General features: G+C 34.1%; 1 protein-coding gene across 2 annotated transcripts in view; it reads right to left on the bottom strand.

The window, feature by feature from the left end:
• Window positions 1–14,851, bottom strand: part of LOC128221872 (atrial natriuretic peptide receptor 1-like) — a 355,937-nt gene that overhangs the window by 272,035 nt on the left and 69,051 nt on the right. The window contains exon 1 of one of the 2 annotated variants that reach the window (XM_052930496.1): window positions 7,473–8,004. The exons of the other annotated variant lie outside the window; for it this stretch is intronic. The gene's annotated coding sequence lies outside the window, so the exon portion shown is untranslated. Of the gene's footprint in view, window positions 1–7,472; window positions 8,005–14,851 lie in introns of those variants that run through there. 2 annotated transcript variants of the gene reach the window in all.

Here is a 14,851-nt window from a genome sequence, read left to right as displayed (position 1 = left end):
ACCTTTCAATGATTTGATTGGTAAGAAAAAATTATTGGATGAATATTGACCAATCGATAAACATTTCGGACCAAACCAAAAAGATAACCGGTTTTATACAATTGGCTGCTGGTGTCTATTTTAGCGTATCGCTCCGGTACGTACTGTCCGGGAACGGCGTTTGTTCATACCAGCCGATGCCGATGTAAAATATGAGAATTGTTCGTGGTTCGTCTAGAAACTCATGTATATGGTCCCTTATGCAATAAGAACGCGCATGAAAACATAATTATTCAATGGTGAAACAGTCATCTAAGAAAAAAAAAATCAAAAACAATGTCATCCCCGCCAAAAATAAAAAAATGGATGAAAATCTAGCTATAAATTTATATAAGCCTAAAACTGCCACCCTAATAAAACAGTTATTATCTGACTGAAGCAGTCTGCTGAGGGTGTTTGCAGGTCAAGTGGTACCTCTATCAGACATATCAAAAGATGAATATTTTGTAGAAAAAAACAACAACATGTGTTCCATTAGCCCGCGTAGCCAAATGCTTATACTAAGTGCTTTAACCTGTGTTGCTTGAGACCTCAAAATAACTGTAAGATATTCCAATAACACTTAAGGAACTTACTCACATATTTTGATTTTGTTGATAAGAAATTGAGTTTTGTTACTTAAATTTATAAACAAACAGCAACTGGCAGCTTCCTTTTAAATCATATTGTTTGAATCAAAGAGTCAATAATTAATTTTTTTTCTTTCAGAACCTTTAATTACGATTTTTGTCAAAACAGAGCATTGTCTGTTATATTTTTAAAGTACGTTTAACAGTGGGGCTCTAATATGAACGTTTGATGGAAATAAGCATTATCTTAAACTGAAATTATTTCCATTAAAATTAAACCGGTTCCTTATAAACAAGCTTAATCAAGCCACACTGATTTATTTCTGATTTTTTAAAGCCACTCATCTGAATTTCGATGCACTTAAGTGTAAAATATAACTCTTTTAAGTAAAGGAGATACAAGCGAAAATATTCCGCATTTTTGTGCCGACTATTTTAGCTTAAACTTAAAATATGAGAAATATAGAGAACGAAAACGTACTTTAAATGCAAATTTCACTTACACTTAAGTGAATAGGTTGCAAAGCACCACGTGCACGCCTACTTTCACAAGCATTCAATTTAACAATTGAGTAAGCATCTTAACTCAAAAAGCACCTATTGAACCATTTTCAGAGAAATAAACAATAACATTTTCAAATATTAAGTGTTTGATTATAATAGTTGAATTAGCTGAAAAGGGACTTTTTGTCATGTTCCAAATTAAAATGAAATTTAATTCCCGTGTTGATGGAATTCATTGTCATTTCTAACTCATAATATTTCTGGCATTGAATTTGTAACACTTTAAGTCATGATGGGACACGCGGCCTGGGCTGGTATTCAATATTTGTCATAATTGCTTCTAAGAATGATGTAGCTAATCGGATTACGTCTTATTAATAACTAGCCAACAGTGTAAATAAAGTCAATGGTGTATAACCAAAAGATTAAATTAAGTTGTATATTAAATTACACACCTGGGCCAGTATTCAATATTGATCGTATCCTTATCCTTAGACATGCCTCAGTGATTCCATATAGACTATTAGTCAGCTAAATATACAGTCCAATCAGAACACTAAGTTTCTAATCTTAATTCTAAGTTTTATCTAAGTTCCTTATTGAATACGGCCAATGGGCGCAAGAAGACCTTTAAACACTCTCAAACAATAACGCCGTCTTACACACAATACAGTTAGATTTGAAGAGGATTTGTGACGTTATAGTTCCGGGAGTTTCCATTATCTTATTAATTGGATATAGTTTACGAAGCATTCTCCTGAACTTTATTTTAATTGAATTGCATGGGAAACCTAATCAGATAACCATTTTCTGTGAAACAAGGCAACGCTTAATTTAGAATAAAGAGAGTGGAATACTGTTAGGTAATCTTGATAATATAATTGCAATTGGATGCATCAGATTAACTTAAACGCTTGATTTAATCATGTCTTCCAATTATACAGTTCCGATCAGATGCAAAAATCTACGAATCCTTAAATATCAAAATGCTTTTGAGAATTAACGCGAGAATAAAAAAACACTGCCGATATCTTATCAATAGTTTCATAAAAGATCTTTGTCAATTTAAAGCTGCACTCTCACAGATTGACCGTTTTAACAACATTAATCGCAGTTTTTTTCATATGTACGTTCGAAATTTAATGTTTTATGGTTAAAAGCGTTTTAACGCTTTACGAAAAAAATGAGTTTGTCGGCATAAACATCAATTTCTGTACGTAAACATAAAGAACTGCGATCTGACCTTTTGTCAGCAATCTTTTATCACTGGTTTCCAGACATTCATGTAAAATGGCTCATTCGCCAAAAAAGTGAAAGAAAAAAGTTGTCAAACGGTCAATCTGAGAGAGTGCAGTTGAAAGTCGTAAGTTGAAATTATCATAGTGTCATAGTTTCATTACTTTGCTACATATTTGAGTGAACGGAACTTTAACCAGTATAAGAATTATCCAAAAAGTTACGGAAATACAAGAACAATTAAAGTGTTGCCGTTTGTGAGGTTTATACATATTTTAGGTTATCAAAGTATCGATTCAAATCCTTTATTGAAACGGGCCAATAAAATACCGTAAGGTCAGAGCTGGTATTCAATACTGGTCTTAATTGGATATAAGAACGATGTAGCTAATCGGATTGCTCGATATTAATAACGGACCGTAACAGTGAATGGGATTTAGTTGATTTTAACTGAGAATACATAAAAGCATAAGCTATCTCATAACCAGGACTAGTGTTCAATATTGATCTTAAATGGAGCTAAGAAGGATGTAGCTTAACGGATCACGTGTTATTAATAACTGACCAAAACATTAAATGGAGTCAATGATGTATGACCATACGATTGACTTAAGTTGCATATTGAATACCATCTAGGACGTTCAGATGAATGCTAAGCGAGTGTACAAAAATCGAATTATGATTTGAACTAATAATTTCAAATAAACCTTAGCCAACATTTTAGTCTAAACACTTGCTTCAAAAGACCTTTTATTACGACTACGAACGAGCCATTCAAAAAGTCAAACGTGTGGTGTACGTTGAAAGATAAGGTCGCAACAGTCTACACTTTCTGTTTTAAATGATATATACACTTTTTCTTTTATAGAGATCTTTTATTCAAAACAATAATATTTTCTTTAATTTAAGAAAGCATGTCATACAAATGACATTAATAAGAAACAAATCATTTTATTAATACTCAACCACGCATTCATTTTTAATATAACCACTAAACAATCATATTTTTACTTGTTAAAAAAAGCAGATTGAAGTTTGTAAACAATTTGTATTAAGCAATGACACCACTGTATTGTAATTAATGATGTATATATTATAGTATGTATTTTGGGCCGGAGGCCTTTATGTACTGAATAAAGTTGAGTTGAGTTGAGTTGAGTTTAGAAGAGAATAATTGTCAGGGTAGACAAAAGACCTTATTAAACAAGGTTTCAAAATCGAGCTGACATAATTCATTTTAGCGCAGAGATATTTTATAGGGCTCAGCTTTTTATATCTTTAAGAATTAAAAGTGTCCAATTGTTTGCTTTTTCTTCACGAAAAACTGATTTTAAAGCAATGAAACAATATCGGTGAACATACATCTCTTGAAGGAAGTAAGTTTCAAAGACCTTTTATCAAACATTATTTTCTCTTTTGTTAAATGAATCAGGGTGAGGAATCACATGGGTCACCAGGGGTCACAACCGATGTTAACAAACAAGTAAGTGACGTTAATTTCTAAATAACCTTTTTGACAAAAAAATATATGTAAATATTTCTTAGCCTAAAAACGACTGCTATGTTCTGCTTCTACTCGTATGAACTATTTTAGATTTGCTTGTATTTTAATGATGCAATCCTTGGCCAAAAATTCATGCAACGGCGAAATGTTGGCCAATGATTGCATCATTAAAATACAAGCAAATCTAAAATTGATGGAATGCCGGCGGTCTGGTATCATTCGCCGAAAAAAATAGTTGGCGCTTAATCCGATACGTAAATAACACGGAATTCACCGCACGTGAATGTCAACGTTTCTTCCGTATGTCTTTATTGACCAGGCCAAATTTCTAAAAAATATTTAAAACGAAACTCACTTAAGTATCTTATTTCTTTCTTTAATGTGATTTTATAAAAGAAAAACAATAATTTATCTTATTTATCTCATATATTATTTCCCTTAAAAGCCTCAAAACTCTTAAAACGAAGAATATAACATAATGTATACCAAATCAAAAATTGTGTGCTGAGCATGATCATGTTATATGGGACTTACTGGTGTTTCGAGAAATTGGGGCCTGCTGTTTCGAGAAATTGAGGCCTGGTGTTTCGAGAAATTGGGGCCTTGTGTTTCGAGAAACTGGGGCCAGGTGTTTCGAGAAATTGAGGCCTGGAGACTCAAGACGTTGGTAAATACGACGCCTTGTCTTTTTCTCGAACAGCAGACGTGTTCAACTTCAGACGTCACTAAGCTCGATTCAAAACCGTTGTTATAAACTCATTAAGCTGTTGTTCAGAATTTCGTGAAAGTTAACCACGTGATTGACGAGATCGTTGTTAACTTTCTAAATGTGAAATATTTGTTGATGATCTCATTTATTTAAATAAAACAAGTATATCTGGATCGGCATTGTCAGTAATCATGTTAGAAATACGACAGATCACAAGTTTATCCATTAAACTTTAAGAGCAGTAAATATTTTAAAGTTCCCATCCTCTGAACAATCGTCCAAAGCCAACGTTACGACTGTTGCAGCAATATTGTGTAAAATAACAAACTACAAATTATTATTATATGCTTTCCGGTGGTTTATAAAGATTTCTCGGTGAAATAAAAATGATATTTCACTGTTTCAAACAAACTCAACGATTTTCAAAATGACGTTACGTGCGTATACAAATTGGCGCGTTTTTCTAAAATGACTTTTAACTCCAATTTTAGGAATGAAATTTTGAAAAATTGTTTGTTTCGGTGTAAGATAGAAAGATATTTTACCGAGTAAGCACCAAAAAGATAAAATTATCACTATTGGTGTTCAGAAAGATACCAAAAACTGTTCGTCTATTATAAATTGGTTTCGTTCCACAAATAGCAACAACCTTTATTTCCAAACAATATTAGAAATAGCGATCGTTTACACGCAACTATGTCACCAATTAATTTCTACTACGAGATATTCACGTGCAAGAAACTATTAGAAAAACGAAGCTAAGCAAATGTCATATATCACGATTATCTAAGGAATCTCTTAGAACTACAAGACAAGATTAGGAAATGTCATAGGCAATGTGTCAGTGTTGAATGGGGATTATATCTATACTGTTAAAATACTGTATAAAATGTTTTAGATAACGGATTTGTCTGCTGTGTTAATGCATCATCACATTCTTTAGGTATTAAAAGGTTGGGGAATGGGGGGGGGGGGGGATTTAACAATAAAATAATATCTGATTTTCAACCCATTTTGAGTTCTTAGGTTGTCAATTGATATAAGGTGGATCGTATTTTTACTTCTTAAGACTGTGTTTAAAGCACAACTGGGGTGATATTCAATATATAACTTAAGTTAATCATATGACCATACATCACTGACTGCATTCACTCTATTGGTCAGTTATTAATTACATGTAATCCGATTAGCTACATCGTTCTTAGATCGTATTAAGACAAATATTGAATACCAGTCCTGAGGCTTGCTTAAATTAAGGATTTTAGTCGTTACCTCAATAATCTGAAATCTGTAAAATCGTCACAAATGGCAATACATTTACTTTTTTATTTATTTTCTCAACTTTGAGGTGGGGATATACCCAACAACCGCTTGGGTGAGAGGCGGACACTTATACCACTGGACTTCAACCACACTTATAAAATACATAATAAGATTACATTGAAATGAATTGCGACCTTTTATGGGCGGTATTCAATATTTGTCTTAATTGGATATTCAAACGATGTGCGGATTGCGTGATATGAAAACGGACATAAACAGTGAATGAAGTCAATGATGTATGAAATTTAGATTGACTTAAGTTACATATTAAATACATTTTAAGCGCTAAATCCACAAATCACTGATAACTTTATTTCTAATCCAATCTTTAGCCGTAATAAATGAAATAAGATGATTATTTTGGTTTAATCAGTATGTATTACAAGTAATAGGGCTCCCATGGTCAAGGCTGATTTCGATGAATAAAGGTAGAATTGTATTCTTATCGGGTAAATTAAAATGCAAAGTATGCAATACTTAATTATCACGAAATAGCTTAGTAAGCAAAGTATTTGTTTTATCCGAGTTTCTCTTTTGAATTGATATTCCAATTGATTTTAGTTTGATCTAAGAACGATGTAGCTTACCGGAATACTTGTTATTAATAACTGATAAATATAGTGAATTAAGTCAATTATGTTTGACCATAAGATTATCTTAAGCTGAATAATGAATTCTTTTTAAACTGTTTTAGGTGAAAACAAAATTCTTTGAAAACATATTATTAATAATAAAGTTGGATTATTCGTATCAAACTTATACATACATTTATAATATGAAATAAAACTTGGTAGGACATTTAACGGTTGTTTATTGTGTTTGTTAATGTATTCCGCTTTGCTCTTTTTGTGACTTTTTAGTCGCAAACATCATAGAATCTGATAAAAAAGAGTTATTCGAGGTAATAACATAATTGCCAATTTTCCAGCATTAAACTAAATGAGAGCAATAAAGCACTTATCTAATCTTTCATATTTTCACCAATAATATAATGTTTGTTCCATTCAGCCTAATTATAAGGTTCATATAATGATTGAATGCTTAGAATCATAAACATATGGCTCATGCGTTAATACATTCAGTGATATAAAACATATGTTGAAATTCTTTTAAGAAACTTGAATAAATATTGAACAAAAATGCCCTTCTTGATATAATGCATATGGACCATTTTTTTCATTTCATAAGTATTTATGTGATTTTTTTTGTACATAGTTAAAATCTTGTTTTATGTGCATTTCTTTTTCAATTATTTTTATGTGTTTTAGTTTTAACGTCATGATTTATTTTTCTAAATAAAAGTTGTTGTTTTTTCTTGTGTATTTTTAATATCTTTTTATTGTTTTGTCTGTAGTTTTTTAAGCATTTCAAGCAACCCTTATTAATACCAACTTAAACGTATACTTCAATGGTGTTACGCCTATTTTGTTCTCTCAGAACTTTTCGAATGAAGTGGGTTCGTAATTACATACTTAAAGATACTTCCGTTGTTTCGATTTATCAACTTAAGTAAAAAAGGTTTAACTCTAATATCATATAAATGTCATGTTTTTAAATAACTCTGTATAGATCATTTACACGAACAAACCTATAAAATCATATATCCTCATTATTAATCCACTTAATTTCCCCTTCGAGTATAAATCCAAGTTAAACTAACCACTTTTATGTTGAAACTAACTCATCACTAAATCCATTACTTATATAACTTCCTTATCCATTGTGAAAAAACCCTATTTTACGCATAATAGCCTGAACATTTCGGCTTGAGTTACATCACAATATAAAAACCTATTATCGTTGGAGACAATTTGAAATCTGATAGCATGACACTTCATTCAATTCACGTTTAGAACACTATAGAACTATTAATACAAATCCTTCTGGGAAATAAAATCCAACTGCTCTCATCACATAACCATAACAATCATTTCAGCATTTGGATTAATGTCATTCCATAATAATTCATACAACCATATTAAACACTCCTTAATTAGATACTTCTTATGCGCACGAATAAGACTCAGATATCGTAATAAAATCAATTACCATCGCCCTTGCATTCGTTACAAAACACTGCTTTGAGCAATAATTAGTGCCCACCGAAGGCCTAAACTCCCATTACAGAAGATATTAACCATCTGTTAATTAAACACCCCCTATAAGCATAAAGCAGACACGGCTTCAACAGATGAACTTCTTCCATAGCCACGGCATATAAACCAATATCGGAGATATTCCTGCCCTCTCTGCGCTTCTTGTTTTATTGGACCCGTTTCATCGGCATCCAAGAGGACTGAAGTATTCTTCAGGATAATACAGTGGTATTAGAAAACGTCATTGATGTTTTGTGTCCTCATAAAATAGTTTAAGTCCCAAATAAAATCCTAAATGTTTCCATGGACATTTATAAGGCGTTAACCCCTTGTTTATTGATGAGAAACCAGTCGCATCAATGTTTATTGTTTTGTTTCGTAGCACTTGTGATATCTATACTTTGTTGATAAATGGTGGGACAAGTTTGAGGTTTGCGTACACGGAGCCTAATTTATAACCCCCAAGGCAGGTTTGACACGGAGTACACGGAGCCTGATTTATAACCCCCAAGGCAGGTTTGACACGGAGTACACGGAGCCTGATTTAAAACCCCCAAGGCAGGTTTGACACAGAGTGCACGGAACCTGATTTATAACCCCCAAGGCAGGTTTGACACGGAGTACACGGAGCCTGATTTATAACCCCCAATACAGGTTTGACACGGAGTACACGGAGCCTGATTTATAACCCCCAAGGCAGGTTTGACACGGAGTACACTGAGCCTGATTTAAAACCCCCAATACAGGTGTGACACGGAGTACACGGAGCCTGATTTATAACCCCCAAGACAGGTTTGACACGGAGTACACGGAGCCTGATTTATAACCCCCAAGACAGGTTTGACACGGCGTACACGGAGCCTGATTTATAACCCCCAAGACAGGTTTGACACGGAGTTCACGGAGCCTGATTTATAACCCCCAAGATAGGTTTGACGTTGCGTACACGGAGTCTGCTTTATAACTCCTGAGACAAGTTTGAGGTTGCGTACACGGAGCCTGCTTTATAACCACTGAGACAGGTTTGAGGTTGTGTACACGGAGTCTGCTTTATAACTCCTGAGACAAGTTTGAGGTTGCGTACACGGAGCCTGCTTTATAACCACTGAGACAGGTTTGAGGTTAGGTACACGGAGCCTGCTTTATAACCACTGAGACAGGTTTGAGGTTAGGTACACGGAGTCTGCTTTATAACCACTGAGACAAGTTTGAGGTTGCGTACACGGAGCCTGCTTTATAACCACTGAGACAGGTTTGAGGTTAGGTACACGGAGTCTGCTTTATAACCACTGAGACAGGTTTGAGGTTGTGTACACGGAGTCTGATTTATAACCCCTGAGACAGGTTTGAGGTTAGGTACACGGAGTCTGCTTATAACCCCCGATACAAATTTAAATTCATGTACATGGAGTCGTATCGAGGTTATGTACATGGAGTCTGCTTTATAACCGCCGAGACAAGGTTGTGGCTGTGTACACGTAGTCTGCTTTATAACCTCCGAGACAAGTTTAAGGTTATGGAGACGGAATCTTCTTTATAACCCCCTAATACAAGTTTGAGGTTATGTACACTGAATCTTCTTTATACCCCCCTAAGACAAGTTTAAGGTTATGTTCACGGACTCTGCTGTATAACCCCCGAGACAAGTTTGTGGCTGCGTACCCGGAGTCTGCTTTATAACCCCCGAGACAAGTTTGTGGTTGCGTACCCGGAGTCTGCTTTATAACCCCCGAGACAAGTTTGTGGTTGCGTACCCGGAGTCTGCTTTATTACCTTCGAGACAAGTCATAATAGCAATGGTTAATGGTTGTAACGTTTACATACAGTCTTTCAAAAACAGTCATCTAACATGGCTTGCATTAGTTAATTCAACATTGAAAACAAGATGACTGTGCAAAAAGTCATTTTGTACGGACATGGAGGTCAAACAAAGGGAAGAATACCCTTATAACTCAAAATAAAGCACATTTTAAAGTTCATATTAAAAGAGCGAAACGCAACATATTTTTCTCCTACTTTTGGCTGAGAATTCGCACTACTTCTTTTACGGTTAATGTGTCGTGTATGCAAACGTAATTGTGCACCATTGATTTCATTTATCAGCGCCAAAGAACTTATCAATCAATCTACATAATGTATACAGTGTTACCGTTCTTAAATTAGTATTGATTTGACGCCAGGTTCTTTGTAACCTTATTTAAAACGTAATATAAAATGGTGCTGATTGTTTAAAATGCGTGTTTCTCAGACATTAAATGAGTCTAATTAAATTGATTTGACGGTGGGACATGTACTACCATAGAATTCAAGAAAGAGTCGCTAGCACTCTTAAAAATGATACACAGTATATGCATGTACGATGAAAACCAAAGCCATTATATAAATGGTTTGGGTATTGAAGACATGATAGTTATGGTGCCTGCACTCTTCGAAAGCTCCAATTAAATAGATTTGCGTATTATGCATGCAAATGTAGTTCAATTTCATTCATTTCACTTTAATTTTTGACAAGAGCTTAATTAAGAAACACTAAACTATAAATTTTTGAGCCACGAACGACAGCTTTTTTCAAAAATCATTTTAGGCAGCATTATTAGTGTGTGTACACTACGTGATAATTACGTCATATATGCTACCTCAAAAGGCATCCTTTTGTTTAAAAGGAAACTTAAAACAAAGATAATATTTCTTTTACTTCACCATTTTAAATGAAACAAAGGAAAGTCTATGCCGTTTAAAGGGCATCGCCGTCGTTTTATCACCGGAGTTTGATTAGGTGATTAGTTTCCTCAAACACTTCGACAAACCTGTTTCCAAAATAATGTTTTAACAATGCTCCGTCAGACGGTCGTTGTGAAAAGGTGTGTCAAAGTGTTTTAAGAAACTAAACTCACAATCAAACTCTAGTAAAAGACCGTTGGCTGGGCTCCGTTAGCGGCGTAGACTGCGCTATGTTTCATTTAAAAAGGTGAAGAAATAGTAAAGTTATCTTTGTGTTATGTGTCCATCCGAAGCAAATGCTGCCTTCCGACATAGCATTTATGGCGCAATTTATCACGTGGTATACACACACTGATCATGAAGGCCATTGTTTGCACAACTTCAAAAGATGTTCAATTCAACTGAATCCAGAGACAACTTATTTTTCGATTGCCCGAGTACATCATAATCATAATAGTTAAACGACACGAGGTTTTGCAACCACATACACTTGATGTATATTCTTCGCAATACATAGAAACGAGGTTTTGCATCCATATTAAGTAATACTCTTGAAGTTCATTATTTTGCAAAAAGAAGAGACGAGATTTTGCAACTATATTGACTAAATGTATATTCATTCCTTGCAGTGCAAGGAAACGAGTGTTTGTTTGCAACCTTATTGAACTTAATGTGTATTCTTTGCAATACGACGAATTGAGGTTTTCCAACCATATTCACTTTATGTTTAATCTATGCAATACGAAGAAAAGGGGTTTTGCAACCATACTAGCTTAATGTTTAGTCAATGCAATACGAAGAAACGGGGTTTTGGAACCATAGTAGCTTAATGTTTAGTCAATGCAATACGAAGAAACGGGGTTTTCCAACAATATTAACTTTATGTTTAGTCTATGCAATACGAAGAAACGGGGTTTGCAACCATATTAGCTTAATGTTTAGTCTATGCAATACGAAGAAACGGGGTTTTCCAACAATATTAACTTTATGTTTAGTCTATGCAATACGAAGAAACGGGGTTTGCAACCATATTAGCTTAATGTTTAGTCTATGCAATACGAAGAAACGGGGTTTTCCAACAATATTAACTTTATGTTTAGTCTATGCAATACGAAGAAACGGGGTTTGCAACCATATTAGCTTAATGTTTAGTCAATGCAATACGAAGAAACGGGGTTTTCCAACAATATTAACTTTATGTTTAGTCTATGCAATACGAAGAAACGGGGTTTGCAACCATATTGACTTAATGTGCATTGTTCGCAGTACAAAACAACGCGGTTGCGCAACCATATTAACTTAATGTGTATTCTTTGCATAACGAGAAGCGAGGTTTTCCAACCATATCAACTTAAAATATATTATTTGCAATACAAAACAACGAGGTTGCGCAACGATATTTACTTAAAGTGTATTCTTTGAAATTAAAAGAAACAAGGCTTTGCAACCATATATATATACAGTCAAACCTGGTTGAACGGTCACCTGCTTTAAATGGCCACCTGCATTAACGGGCCACTCCAAATTCCCCCCGTACGTTTTTACTATATAATATACGTGCATTAAGCGGCCAACTGTCTAACGCGGCCACGGCCACTAATTTTTGTCCCCATGAAGCCATATAAACACTAATTAGCGGCCACTAATCCCTTGTCACTGACACTTTCGCTTATCAATTTTTCCAATACACAGCATAAGTGCGTATAGAAGTTTACGGAAAAGAACGACTGCCTCGGGTATCTCCGTCATCCAATGAAAATTAATATTGCATCACACGATTTTCATGCGTGTTTACTCTTTGAGAAATCATCATGTTTATTGCACGTCGGCGAATGTTTTGATCAGAATTGACACAATTAATGACACAATTAGTAAGATAATTAAATAATTACTAAGTTATTTATTAAATACCGACAAAAACACCGGTTATTATGAATTCACAGTTTGCATTGTCATTCTAAGGCCTGACACATTTATGATTTTTATTCACTTCAATATTATTTTTCGAAGTGCATGGATTTAAATTTCTATGAATGGATATTTACAATGCATTGTTCTTGATAAACGTTGATTATGGCTGGAAATAAGACTAATCGTAAGTGTTTGACTCTAAAAGAACGTGTCGAGTGTATAAAGTTATTAGAAAACGGCCGTAATGCAAGAAGTGTTCCCAAGGAATTTGACTGCGAAAGATCGGAAAAAGTTAACTAAAATGTGTATCTACATGTAGTTGTGTAAATGTGTAGACTGATCTGTGGTGTGTTTTGTTTATGCTTTGCATCAACATTTATATCATGTACGGACTATTTTAAAAAATGAACTTACCGTAAACATGCGTATGTACGTGTAGTTGTGTACATGTGTAGACTGATATGTGGTGTGTTTTGTTTATGCCTTGTATCGACATTTAACTAATTATGTATTTTATTTATAAATTTGAAGTATCAAAGTTGAAGTTATTATATCTATACAAATGTATTTGTATTCAACTTCCTTCGATTATATTGATACAGATGTTACTGATTGTGGTGTGAGGTGGTGGTTAAGATACATACTCCATCTCTGAATATAGCTAAAGTGGCGGAAATGTCAAACCTGGATTAAGTGGCCACCTGTCTTAAGCAGCCACTTTGATCATTTCCCACGGGTGGCCACTTAATACAGGTTTGACTGTATATATCTAAATGTTAATATTTTGCAATATGAAAACGAGATGTTTTGCTTTTATTAACACAATTTTATTCTTGGGGTCAAGATTTTTCAATCTTAATAACTTAATCTATATTCTTTAAATTTTAGTACGAAAAATCTGTTTCATAGCCGTATATTAATGGTAAACATTTGTCAATGTGAAAGCTTCCGAGAAGTGATAAATCAAGACGTTTGTGATATCCGTGATTTTAACATTATAGACTAAAGTCATACAAACTCTCTGGGGAAGACGTCTATAGAATCTGAAGAAAATCAGTTTGAAAGACAAAACTTTATCCTGGATCTATCCTCTATTGTTGTACTAAAATTATCATTGATTTTGACGGGACATCATTCATGTCCATTTATCTGCTTTATTTCGAAAACTAAATGCCACAAGAGAGCTTAGAAAATTAAAGTCACTTCCAATGCATTTCAGCAACGAAGAGTTGTTGACTCTCAGACTGGTTTCAATCTCCTAATAGCAGTGACCAGGGACGGTTCCAGGATTTCACGTTAGAGGGCGTTACATAGGGGTGGAACCTTTTGTTGTGAAGTACCTTACACTGTCAATACAAACCTGTATTTTTTGGCAGCCAACTCAGTTTGATTTCACCAATTCATTGTAATAACAAATATGTGTACGTGGATGTGTACTTATTTATGTAGATACACGTACGTGTTCAAGTTGGAGTCCAGCTAAATAGTCGTTTGCGAATTTTACCAGCGAAATTTACTTTGAATCTGTACTTGTGGCGTGTTGATTGTCATACATGTGTTCCGTCCTGCTATTTAACGTGTCGTTCGAAACGTGTGAAAACATGCACACACAAAATAGTACACACATACGCGTACCCCTCAAGAAGCACTTAATTGCAACCTCTCGATTATATAAGTGGTCAACATTATATTTTGTCCAATAAGAAGGCAGTTTTTTCAAAACATGCATTTCAGTAAAGCAGCAGTCAGTCGTTATTGATTTTAATCAAGTAAAGCGATAGATATAACCAGTGGCTGGCCCCTTTAGATGGTAGTTTATAAAAAAGTAGACCACCTAACAAGTACAATATAGTATGTACGTACACCAAAATAATTGGTTATGCAATTGCTCGCATCAAACCGTTTATATCTGTAACAACATTTCAACTTGACTAGATATGCCCAAATTTCACAATGAATAAATTATGTTACGTTTTGAAACATTTACACCCATTTCGTAAGTATGCACGTTTGTGCGCGTTCATGTTTTCAGTATTTTATTATGTTTGATTTAACTAAGTTTTAAAACACGATTAGCATTGGTTTCTAGTTTCTTACTTTTGTATATCGATTTTAGATGTTAAATAAGTAATATGTAGTTTTATGTTTCTTTGTGTGCTATAGTCTCTTATAACTCATATACTGAGTGGCAATGCATATTTTAATGTATATCTAATAGGTGATGTATATATGTTATATT

Source organism: Mya arenaria, chromosome 16, assembly GCF_026914265.1.
Source record: "Mya arenaria isolate MELC-2E11 chromosome 16, ASM2691426v1".
NCBI classification, from domain to species: Eukaryota; Metazoa; Mollusca; class Bivalvia; order Myida; family Myidae; genus Mya; species Mya arenaria.
This window is presented reverse-complemented; position numbering and strand designations above follow the sequence as displayed.